Source organism: Sorex fumeus, unplaced genomic scaffold (assembly GCF_029834395.1).
Source record: "Sorex fumeus unplaced genomic scaffold, SorFum_2.1 ptg000078l, whole genome shotgun sequence".
Taxonomy (NCBI): Eukaryota; Metazoa; Chordata; class Mammalia; order Eulipotyphla; family Soricidae; genus Sorex; species Sorex fumeus.
This window is the reverse complement of record NW_026606135.1, coordinates 5433781-5447254: the sequence shown is the minus strand read 5'-3', so window position 1 is coordinate 5447254 and position 13474 is coordinate 5433781.

The window sequence follows — 13474 nt, the reverse complement described above, 5'->3', positions numbered from 1 at the left end:
CTAAAACTATTCACTTAATCACTTAATCACTTAACTTCCCGTTAGTCGTCGATTTGCTCGAGCGGGCGCCAGTAACGTCTCCATTTGTCCCTGTCGCGTGCTAGTGTAGCCCAATGGCATCTGTTCGCTCCGGGAACATGGAGAGTCTCAAACCGATCGTTCATGACCTTGACAAAGAAGTCTGACCATCTGGTAGGTGGGCGGCCACGCGGTCTTTTGACATCCCGTGGAATCCAATCAGTAACAGCTCTAGTCCAACGGTCGTCTTTAAATCTCATTACGTGACCAGCCCATCTGATTTTCGACATTCATTAAAACTATTATAAGAAGTAAATTTACTGTGATTGGTTAAATGGATTAGTAGCTGAGGAAAGGAGAAAGCAATACACCCTAGATGGAATCTCACCCTTGAGTGGATCTTCTAGTAGTCTAGAGTAGATCTCCTAGTATCTAGAGTGCTAAACCCTGAGATAAAATCTTCCTTAATCTCCTAGAACTTCCCCTGAAGGAGAAGATTTACATTTGTTTGTTGTTACCATAATGTTCAAATGTTACATTTGTTTGTTGTTACCATAATGTTCAAATGTTACATTTGTTTGTTGTTACCATAATGTTCAACCCTACCTATGTGTACCCCCACCCTTCATGATTTTTATATAACTATGCCCTAAGGGCAAAGAGGGAAGGCTGGAACTAGAGTGATGAAACTATGATGACTGTGACTACGACCAAAACTACGACTACAAGTGTGCTGTAAGGGGAGAGATCAGACTATCCTGAGGAGGAGAGAAATAAACTGACTAACAACCAGTCTACCAAATGAAGAAAGGGCTCTGTTTCTCCATTCCCCTGGTCCTTCGTCCATCTGTTGCTGTGGGCCGGCCACGGGAACGGCTCTTGGCCACTGAACACTGGAATCCTGTGCACCCCCATGCTTTTCCTTGGAAACTCACAGTGAACCCTTAAAAAATGTTTTTTTTTTAATAGAGCCAGGGCTGTTCATTGGTATTTGCATACTTGATACCTTGAGTTTTGTTCCTTTGCACTACAAAAAACAAAACACAAACATACACAATTGTCTTACTTGCGTGAGGCGCCGGGGTTTTCTCCCTGATACCACCAAAAAAAATTTTTTTTAATTTCTTTATTTTTATTAGTGAAACACCATGAGGTACAGTTGTAGATTTACAATTTTTTGTGCTTAGGTTTCGATTATACAATGATCAAATACCCATCCCTCCACCAGTGCCCATTTTCCACCACCATGGATAATATCCCTCCTACCCCCATCCTCCCCCATACCCCCCTGCCTCTGTGGCAGGGCAATCCCTTGAGATACCACCAAAAATTTTTAAACAAATAAAAATAGCATTTTTCTTGAATGTTCCTAAGATTCTGTTATTAATTTTATATATAAAGTAAAAGTCCTTAAATTATAAATTTATATTTTAAAAGTACAATAACAGAAATGAGAGGCTGGAGAGATAGTACAAGAAGTAAAGTTGTACACAGCCAATCTCCCTATTCGATCCCCAGAACCACATATGGTCCCCTGAGCATCACCAGAAGTGACCTCTGAGCACAAAACCAGGAGTATGTCCTGGAAATGGCTTAGTATGGTTTCATATAAAACAAAATCATAAAAACATAAAAATAATAGAAATAAGTTGTAACGTCCACATTTTCCTTGTGGTATATCTAATATTTGCTTCAACTGGTTTAAGTACATGTGATATTAGAACAGAATGTTTAAAACATTAATATAGCCAATGATGAATTTAACGAGAAAATACACTGTGCTGACTAAAACCAACGTAGCACTTTTAGGATTTTTAAATTAAAGATTTAATTTTCTCTTTGTGAGTGACTTCTTTATTCCCTGCCCCCATTTTACTGATTCTCATAAGTTTACACTTTTATAGAGTTCAGGGGCAAAACTTAAGACTTTGTATATCTAGAATTCATCAGCATCACCCCAAAGTTTCAATACCATCCCACCACCAAAAAGAACCCTCAACCCTTTCTACCTCCTACCCCTTTCCTCATGAGTACTCACAATAATTTTCACCAAGTTTAGAAGTTAGTTGGTTTATGCTAGTTCATTTGCTTCAGTCAACTATATTCTATATATGAGTGAAACCATTTAGTTACTGTCTTTTTTTTTTTTTTTTTGCTTTTTGGGTCACACCCTGCGATGCACAGGGGTTACTCCTGGCTCATGCACTCAGAAATTACTCCTGGCGGTGCTCAGGGGACCATATGGGATGCTGGGAATTGAACCCGGGTCGGTTGCATGCAAGGCAAACGCCCTACCCCCTGTGCTATCACTCCAACCCCCAATTACTGTCTTTAATATTCTTATTTCACTTAGCATAATCTCCTCAAGTTCTATCCATTTTGTCCCAAATGACAGTTCCTTTTTTTTATTTTATTTTATTTTATAGCAAAGTAGTATTTCATTGAACACTTCCTTATCCAGTCATCTTTCAATAGGCATTTAGATTGCTTCTGTGTTTTGGATATTATGAATAGTGCTGCAATGAACATGTAAATACTCCTTTGAATTGGTTTTTTGGATTTGTTTTGGATTTGTGCTCAGGGCTTGTTCTTCACTCAGGAAATCACTCCTGGAAGGGCCCAGAGGACTATATGGAGTGCGGGGGAATTGAACCTAGGTCAGCTACATGCAAGGCAAGTGCCCTACCTGTTGTACTGTCTCTCTAGCCCTCCACTGTATATTCTTTTTTTTTTTTTTTGGCTTTTTGGGTCACACCTGGCGATGCACAGGGGTTACTCCTGGCTCTGCACTCAGAAATTACTCCTGGCGGTAGCTCAGGGGACCATATGGGATACTGGGAATCGAACCCGGATTGGCCGCGTGCAAGGCAAATGCCCTACCCACTGTGCTATCACTTCAGCCCCTCCACGGTATAGTCTTGCTTTTATTTGTCAGTTGTGTTGAGCATCCAAATATGTCTCTGATGTTCAATTCCTGGAGTGTATCACCTATTTTCTTATATGTATTTAATGGCTCTGGTCTAATATTCAAGTCTTTAGGAATTTTTAGTTTGATTTTTATTTGCAGTATCACATATATTATCGTGTATTAATATTTTATGTGCATAAGTATATGTTAGCATATATTAAATTGACCTGGTTTCCTTTTCTTCATGACTATCAAATTCCCCTGATATTATTTGTTAAAGAGAATTTCCTTTCTCTATTGTATAGTCTTGGTACCTCTATCATAGATTAGATGTCCATATATGTATTACTTTATTTGGGGATAAACTATTCTCTTCCATTGGTGTGTGCCTATTTTTGTTTCAGTATCATACTATTTAAATGACTATTGCATCATAATTTAATTAGAAGATGGGATGCCTCAGTTTTTCTTTTCTCTGAGTCGCTTTGGTTGTTTAGGGTCTTTTGTGGTTCCATGTAAGTTTTACAATTATTTGTTCTTTTTTCTTGAAAAATGCCTTTAGATTTTGACAAGGATTACATTGAATCTATAGATTGCTTAAGTAAGACTGTATATATTATTTTGGGCCAGGGAGTTAGGACTGGAACACATGCTTTGCATGCAGAAATCTTGAGTTGATTCAATCCCTGGTACCACATGGTCTCCTGAGCAACACCAGGAGAAGCCTCTTGCACATAGCAGGACCAGTCCCCAAGTACGGTACAGTATGGTACGGTCCTCCCGTTGTTCATTGATTTGCTCGAGCGGGCCCAGTAATGTCTCCTTTGTGAGACTTGTTGTTACTGTGTTTGGCATATCGAATACATCACGAGGAGCTTGCCAGGCTCTGCTGTGCGGGCAAGATACTCTTGGTAGCTTGCCGGGCTCTCCGAGAGGGGTGGAGGAATCGAACTCGGGTCAGCCATGTTGGCTGCGTGCAAGGCAAACACCCTACCCGCTGTGCTATCACTCCAGCCCTCCCTGAAAAAAGAAATTAGTAAAATAATCTTTGTTCTTCCAATTCACATAGTGTAACTTTCCATTTCCTTGTATCTTGTTTTTTGTAATAATGCCGTGGTTTTCAGTAGATAAGTTCTCTACCTCCTTGGCAAGGCAGCAAAGGATCTATCATTTTCACTGAGCACCATCCTGGTTGCTCTGCTGTCTGTGATTCCTGGCACTGCAAATGATTTACAGCTGTATCATCACTAATGTGTGAGCACCAGAACAAAGGAGTGTGACTCCCCAATGAGTGCCACTGAAAGATGTGTGAAGACCACAGCCAGGAAGTGTGACCACTGCTGAGCAACACTGTGTCAATACCACAGCAACCCCTGGGAGTACTATAAACAAGATGTGTGTGAGCCCAGCATCTAAAGAGTGCAAACCCTGGCAAGCACATATGCAGCACTACAGTGAGACAGTGTGGCCCTTGGCAAGCATGGCAGTCAGATTTGTGAGCACTGCAATCTGACATGCGTCTCCAGCAAACCTTCAACTAAAACTGCATGGACACCCTATCCAGGTATTTATTTGTGTGACTTCCAGTATCACAAAATCAACAACAACAAAGGGAAGAGAAGAGTGAAAAATACTAAAGTAAGGCATGAAGAAAACTAAACAATCATAATTAAATATGATTATCTATCATTTATACACTTTATATCATGTTATGTTATAAAACATAAAAAGTGTGAGACACACTCTCTCACTGTGGTGCTGCATATGTGCTTGCCAGGGGTTGCACTCTTTAGGTGCTGGGCTCAGACACATCTTCTTTATAATACTCCCAGAGGTTGCTGTGGTATAGATATACATAAATATACATTTACAATCACTGTTCAATAACCTGTTGATCTGCATGGATTCCATCTCTTATTTTTGATGGATTTGCTGAAGGCTAGATTAATTTGCAACAAATTTTGTGAGTCCCTCATCCCTGCATTGAACACTGACCCAAATGACCAAGAATTGCCAGGAAGAGCCCCAGGCCTCCTGAGCACTGCTTCAGAAACATCACAACCCCACACAGCTCTATCCTCACCTCCAAAAAAAAGTCAGTCTTATGACTGACTCCTCAGTGATAACATGCAGCCTGTCAAAAAAAGAAGGAAGGCCTAGGTGTGTGGGGGACAGTAATACCCCCAGAATAAGGATCTGGGCAAAAATTCAACATGTAACCGATCCATCTGATACTTTATCATCAAAAACATCAGACTTGAATTCTGAGTTAAAACTTTTCTAGTAAAGTGAGGCAAACTTTTAGTATCTACTTGCATTCATCTGGGGAACAAAAAGTAACAAAATAAAAGACTAACACCCAAGAATAGCTGAGATAAGTACCAGGAGGTTTACTCCATGGCTTGGAGGCCAGCTGTACATGCTAAGGGAGAAGGCAGCTCAGATAGAGAGGGGAGCACCAAATAAAGGGTGTTGGGAGAATCCTCCCAGGATGAGAGATGCATGCTGAAAGTAGACTATAGACCAAACGTGATTGCCACTCAATGCCTCTTTTGCAAACCCCAGCACCCAAAAGAGAGAGAGAGAGAACAAAAGGAAATGCCCTACTACAGAGGCAAGGTGGGATGGGGGGCGGATGGAGGGTGGGAGGGATACTGGGATCATTGGTGGTGGAGAATGGGCACTGGTAGAGGGATAGGCACTGGTGGAGGGATGGGTATTCGATCACTGTATAACTGAAACCCAAGCACAAAAATTTGTAAGTCTACAACTGTACCTCACGGTGTTTCACTAAAAAAAGTAAAAATAAAAAAACTTTTAGTATCTACTTTGATTTTTCATGAGAGTACTTAGAAGATTAAACAGCTGCTATTTTGCCTTCAAGAAATATTAATTTCTAGTCCCTTGACACAATGTTTTGGTTTAATACCATTTAGAGGAATTGATCATTTCCTTGCTTTTATTGCCTTCCGGATAAAAGTCTTTACATGGAAAGTCTTTTGTTTCCCGTTAAATATATGGACTCTTCCATCCTCTGAGCAAATCTGGAGGAGGCTAATCTGTCCTGAAAACATTTCTGCTGTGAACAAGGTCATCAGTACTCTAAAGCACACTGAGCACCAACACTGATGAACCTTAGCAGTTGCCTGGCCAATGTTCTCCCTCCTTTCTTGACTTCCATCCTTAGGAAACAAACACATGTCAGTGTCTCAATACAAAAGAGAAGTATCTTCAAATTAAGATTCTAGTTTAGCTCTGTCTCTGGCCTGTTTTCTTGTTTGTTTGGTTTTGATTTTGTGGAGGTGGGATGGGGGGCACACCAGGCAGTGCTCAGGGTTTATTCCTGACTCTGCTCAGGGATTACTCCTAGTGGTGTTTGGGGGGTCAACGTATGTGGTGCTGGGGATGAGACCCAGGCCAGCTGTGTACAAAGCAAGCATCTCCCCTGTGTTCCTAGCTCTCCAACTACAGAGTACCTTTTAAAGGAGAGGGGGAGGTGCTGGGGATCATACCTAGGGACTCAGGTGTGATACTACGAAGCATTTGCTGGCCCCTCTGCTGCCTTTTCATCTTTTTTTCCCTCTACTTGGAATATTCTCTCCCCCATTTTTCAGGCTAGTCTATTTCTATTGATCTCCAAATATCTAGCCCAAATGTGACACTCTGGAGAAGCTTCCCCTGACCAGCTCAAGCGGAATCTGACCTATTCCTCCAAACATGTTCCGTGCACAGTATTATTCTACACTTAGAACAATGCTTCTAAAACTTTGCAGTTCTTATTAAAATGCAGGTTCTGAGTCTGGAGCCTGAGTGTGTGCATTTATTTTTACTTGTTTAAATTGTTTTGTTATGTTTTGGGGCCACACCCAGTGATTCACAGGGGTGTGGCCTTGACTCTGCACTCAAGAATTACTCCTGGTGGTAATACTTGAGGATCCATATGATTAACCCAGGTTGGCCCAGGTACAAAGCAAGCATCCTACCCTGTGTACTATCACTCCGGCCTCCCAGAGTGTGCATTTCTAGCAAGTTCCCAGGAGAGGCTGTTGTTGTTGCTCCGTGGAAATAAGCCACACAGGCAAACTCTGGTGGGGCCAGTTTTTGTTTTATTTTTATTGTGTCTGGTGCTGGGGATCAAATCCGGTACTTCATACATGCAAGTCATGTTATCCTCCACTGAACTATAACCCCATCCCCAGTGGCAACACTTTGAATTGTAAGAATCTCAACTTCCTGGAGCCAGAGATTTGCTGGATTTCCTGGGGTTGCCTTTCGAGTGCCTGACCTGAGTTCAATTCCCAGCATCCCATATGGTTCCCTGAGCACTGCCAGGAGTGATCCCTGAGCTTATAGCCAGGAGTAAGCCCAGAACATCCCTGGGTATGCCCTCAAAACTAATAAATAAATAAACAAATAGTTTATCTTTTTTATAAAAAAGAATATCATCTTCCTGGTCAGGATACCCATGCTATTCATGAAGAGGTCTAAGCATCTCAGGGACTGTCTCTAAGAATCGGGCTGGAACTAACCCCTGGACCATGCAGGTGTGGCCCCCACAAATAAAACAATCACAAAATCACAAATCATCCTGTTAATCGTCGATTGCCTCGAGCAGGCCCCAGTAACGTCTCCTTCATCCTAGCCCTGAGATTATATTCAAGGCTCTTTAGGAGAATGAGACCCATCATTGTTACTCGTATTTGGCATATTGGATACGCCACGGGGAGTTTGCCAGACTCTGCCGTGTGGGCAGGCTACATTCGGTAGCCTGCCAGTTTGTCCAAAGTAGGAATGAGATAATAAGATGTCATAATAGGATGTTGCGCGGCCACGGCCGCGCAGTTCCGGGAGCTGGTTTTTATAGTCTCTGAGTCTTGGCCGTTGATGGGATTACACGGCGCCAGGGGGCCAGTTGGTGGGTGTGACCCCGGCCTACTGGAATTTGGAGGATCTGGGTGGAGGATGCTCGGCCCAAATCCGAGTAGGCTTGGAGATCAAATAAAACAAGGCAAAAAAAATAGGTCTTGTTTTGTTTTGTTTTTCATTTATATTCATTTATTTTTTTAAATTTAGGCATAGTGATTTACAGTAGCACTGTAGCACTGTCCTCCCGTTGTTCATTGATTTGCTCGAGCAGGCACCAGTAACGTCTCTGTTGTGAGACTTGTTACTATTTTTGGCATAGCGAATTCGCCACCGTGAGCTTGCCAGGCTCTGCCTGAGGGCGGATACTCTCAGTAGCTTGCCGGGTTCTCTGAGAGGAACAGAGGAATCGAACCCGGGTCAGCCATGTGCAAGGCAAACGCCCTACCCACTCTGCTATCGCTTCAGCCCGGCTTTACAGTATTAATGTTAATATTTCTGCTCTAGGAATACAGTGCTGCCCTACTACACTATCAGCAGAATAGCAGCTCCCTCCACCAATCTCTCCAGGTTCCCTCTCATCATCTGCCTGCACACACACTTTAGCAAACTCAATTCCACAAGCACACTCTCAGGATCTGATACATTTATTCCATTACTCTGTTTCTTTTATAGTCTATGTATGAAGGAGATTCTGGTTTTTTGTCTGCTTAGTTTTGGGGCCACACCCGGTGGTTCCAGAGCTTACTCCGACTCTGTGCACAGGGACCACTCCTGGCTGCACCCAGAGGACCATATGTGGTGCCTGGGACCAGACCTGGGTCCACCACATGCAGAACAAGCACCTCAACCTCTTAACTATCTACCCAGCTCCTTTTATGTATTTATTTATTTTTCTGGATGATGGGGTTTGGGACATCTTTCTGTATTTGCCCCTTTCCCTTCGACTCACTTCTCTCAGCATTATGTCCTGCAGTTCCATCCAAGTAGCAGTGAACTGTAGGATTTATCTTTTCTTATAGATGAGTTGTACTCCACTGTGTATAAATGTCACAATTTCTTTATCCACTCATCTGTGATTGGGCACTGGTGTTGTTTCTAGATTTTGACTATTGTAAATAGAGCTGCAATGAACATAGGAGTGCAAATATCTTGTTGTATCACTGTTATTTTTATGCTATTAGGATGATGCCAAGAAGTGGAATTGCTAGGTCACATGGAGATCCAATTATTAATTTTTGAGATGTGTCCCTACTGTTTTCCTTAGAGACTGAACTAAATGACATTTCTACACACAGAGGAAGAGAGTTCCTTCCTCTGGCTCCGACATCTACCAGCATTTACAGTTTCTATCCTTTGTGATTTGTACTAGTCCTACTGATGAGAGATGACTCTTGTTTTGATTTGCATTTCCCTGATGATAAGTGATGAACACTTTTTCATATACTATTGACCATCTTTGAGGAAATATCTGCTCAGCTCCTCTCCCCATTTTTGATGGGGTGGTGTTGATTTGTTTTTTTCTTGTTAAGTTTTGTGAGTGATTTATAAATCTTGAATATTATCCCTTTGTCAAATGCCTGACGAGGGAAGATTCTTACATTCACTCAGTAGGATGTGTTTCTATTCTAGCCATTATTTCATTCACAATACAGAAAATTTTTAATTTGATATAGTCTCATTTTTTAAATTTTTGTTTCTATTTTCTTAGCCTATGTCATTGAATCATTGAAGAAGATGCTGAAGTCAGTATCATGGAGAGTTCCACCTATGTTTTTCTAGAACTAATTGGACTAATATTGGGATCTTTAATCCATTTTGAATTAAGGAGGTTTGTTTTGCAGGAGAGGGGTGGACATCTAGTAGTACTGGGAGCTTACTTCTGGCTCTATATGCACTCAGAGATCACTCCTGGCAGATTTTGGTGGACCATCTGGGTACCAGAGATCAAATCCACATTGGCTGCATATAAGGCAAGAGCCCTACCTGCTATATTAGTTCAATGACCCCTTGAATTAACTTTTGTGTATGACATGAGATAGAGGTCCAATTTTTTTTGACCCATATGTAACTATCCAGTTTTCCCAGCACAATTTGTTAAAGAAGCATTCATTGCTCTACTTCATGCACCTGATTCCTGTTTTTTCCCTTTTGGATCACACTCAGTGATGCTCAGGGATTACTCCTGGTTCTGCACTCAGGAATTACTCCTAATGGTGCTTGGGGGACCATATGGGATACTGGGAATTGAATCCCAGTCAACCGCGTGCAAGGCAAACACCGTACCCTTTGTGCTATCACTCCAGCCCCACACCTGGTTCCTTTGTAAAAGATTATCTAGGACTAGAGAGATAGCAAGGGGTAAAGGTGCTTGCCTTGCATGCAGCCAACCTTGACTCCATCTCGGCACTGCATGGATTCCTAAGTATAGAGTCAGGGTAACCACTGAACACTGTTGGGTATAGACCAACATCTGCTTCCCCTGCCCAAAAGTAAAAACTAAAAATTAACTGTTCTTTGACTGAGAAGTTTTCTCTGAATTCTCAATTATATTCTATTGGCCTTATTCCAGTACCACACAGTTTTGACTACTATAGCTTTCTAGTTTAATTTAAAGCCAGGGAAAGAAAAGCCTCTTGTCTTCTTTCTTTATGTATTTTTCATCTTTTTGCTTTAGCCGGACAACAACTGGTTGTTTCATCTAAGTGTCCATCATAGGATAAGCAGCAAAACCCTTAATATTTGTTAAATAAGGGCTCTTTTGTCACACTCGCTAACATCCATTTCAACACCTCATCTTTATAACCACTTCACAGAATTTTTTATGCTACTGTCATATCTTTTCTTTGTGTCAGGTCTCTCATTGAGACTTTCACTTTATTTTATTTTCCCCTTTCCTTCCTTTTGTTGTTGCAATGACAGGAGTCCCATATATGTATGTGCTCAGTTGTGTTGCTCACACATCTCTCACCAAGAGTCACACACTATAGTTGTGCTCTCATAGGTGTGGTCAGGGGGTTCAATTTTGATCACAGCAAGTATGCATCTTCACCTGTGGTACTCCCCTCCTTGGTAGCATACTTTGGCTGTGGTGCTTGCACACACCTGGCTATAGTATCCGGAGATCACACACTGATACAGAGCTAGAAACAACGGAGTTGCTGGGACTGTGCTTGGTGCATGTGGGTGGGACCAGGGATCTAACTTTCAGCCTCATGCTTGCAAAGTAGGCACTTTTACTGGTCTAGTATACACGCTATGCATGTGGGAGGCTCAGGTTGGACCCCCTGGTACCAAAAGTCCCTCTGAGCATGGGAAGGGAGTGATCCCACCCCACCACAAAGCTTGGAATAACCCCTGAGCTCTGCTGGGTATGACCCCCAAACAACAATGACAACAACAAAAAACCTCCAAGATTGTAATTTTTTTCTTTTAGGTTTTTTTTCCCCTTAAATTTTTATTAGTGAAACACAATGAGGTACAGTTGTAGATTTACAAATTTTTGTGCTTGGGTTTCAGTTATACAATGATTGAATACCCATCCCTCCACCAGTGCCCATTCTCCACCACCGCCAGTCCCAGTAACCTTCCCACCCCCCTTCCCCCATCCCACCCTACCTCTGTGGCAGGGCATTCCCTTTTGTTATCTCTCTCCTTTTGAGTGCTGTGGTTTGCAAAAGAGACATTGAGTGGCAATCTTTTTCGGACTATAGTCTACTCTCATCAAGCATTTCCCATCCTGAGAGGAACCTCCCAACATCCTTTATTTAGTGCACCCTTCTCTATCTGAGCTGCCTTTTCCCCTAGTGTGTGCGGCTGTCCTCAAAGCCATGGAGTAATCCTCCTGGTACTGATATCGGCTATTCTTGGGTGTTAGTCTCCTATTTTGTTACTTTATGTTCCCCAGATGAATGCACCAAGATTGTAATCCTTGAGCACACTTTCAAAAATGGAGCTTTAATTTGATCTGTAAAATATATAAAGTAAGGAGCCAGAGCAGTAGTACAGTGGGTATGGCATTTGCCTTGCATGCAGCAGAACCAGGTTCGATCCACAGCATTCCATATGGTCCCCTTAGCACCAACAGGAGTAATACCTTAGTGCAGATCCAGGATTAATCCTTGAACATCACTGGGTATGACCCCCAAAAAGAAACAATATATAAAGTGAAGTCCTGCAGCTGGTTCCTTCTAAGCATTCTTTTATTCACAGCCTCTTAGAGCGTTCTGCTAAAGGGAAAAAGGCTGAAGGGTTTCCATGTTGCAGAGCACAGTGCTTCTCCTATCTGTATTAAATACAGATACGGCATCTGGAGAAAGAGTGCAGGGGTTAAGGCAGTTGCCTTACATGCAGCTGACCTCATTTATATGGTTCCTCCTCTTGAGCACTGCCAGGAGTCATTCCTGAGCTCCACTTGGTGTGGCCCTAAAAACCTAAGTAAATAAATAAGGATCTGGATTCAGTTAGTATGGGGTAGAGGCTGCCTACAAGTTCAGGAATGCAGAGCCAGGAGTAACCCCTGAGGATCTCTGGATGTGACCGCCCCTCCCCCGTCAAAAAAAAAAGGCAAAGAAAAAGAAAATACACATCGCAAGAGGAGGTGTGGGCAAGCATGCCTTTGTTTAGTTTTGAACTCAGACCTAGAAGCATAATTGCTCGGCATCTTCTGGGAACTGGGTTCCATCTTCATCATAACCTTGCTCTTCAGATAGGGGTCCACAAACCAGAAATATGGGCATCACCTGGGAATGTTCTGCTGCTTTTGGCCATTTGTTATTTTCTTATGATGCTTCTTTATTGCCCAGATGTGAGAGTGATCATTCTGTGTATGACCCTCTCCTGATTCTACTCAGCGTGGTAGCCTCCAGTTCCATTCACATAGCAGCAAATCCCATAATTTCATTTTTTCTTGTAATATTCATTGTATTTATGCAACAGTTTATTTATCCATTATCTGTCCTTGGACATTTGACTTATTTCCAGATTCTGGCCATTGTGAATAGTGCTGCAATGAACATGGGAACACAAATGTGTTTTTGAAATAGTGTTTTGGAGTTCTTGGGGTAGATGCCAAGAAGTGGGATTGCTGGGCTGTTACAGAGGCTCAATTCTTAGATTTTTGAGTAGTGTCCATCTTGGCAAACCACTTTTGGGATGGAGTTTAAGTAACACAATATCGCTACCTGACGTTTCCATAGCTCAGTTCTTCCTTATGAAATCAGTCTAAACCCAACCCAAAATGGCATTGATTATTTCCCAAGGGCCTCATCTCATGCTTGATCTAATAGAGCAGACTATCTCAATCTCATTAACTAACCTCAGTCCATACTTCCTCTTTATTTCCGCTGGAAGTTAATTATATTGCTGTAGTTTTTAAGCCACTGTGCATATAGTTGCCTAAATATTTTTTGGGAGGAATGATATCTAGCACTCTAACAAAAAAAAAATAAGGAGAAAAGAATTCATATGAGTCAAAAAGAAAAAAGTTTCTTTCCTCTTTTTCATATTTTACTTTTTTATTTTTCACTATTTTGTGTTAGAGATTATAGTAATATTGATGTTTAAGATCTGCAATTATTACACCACCACCACTATCAAAGCCAAAGACCCTTCACCACTGTCTTTTGTCACTAGTCAACTTCAGGAAGCCCATTTCTTAACCTCTGTTGTAATACAAAAGGCAAG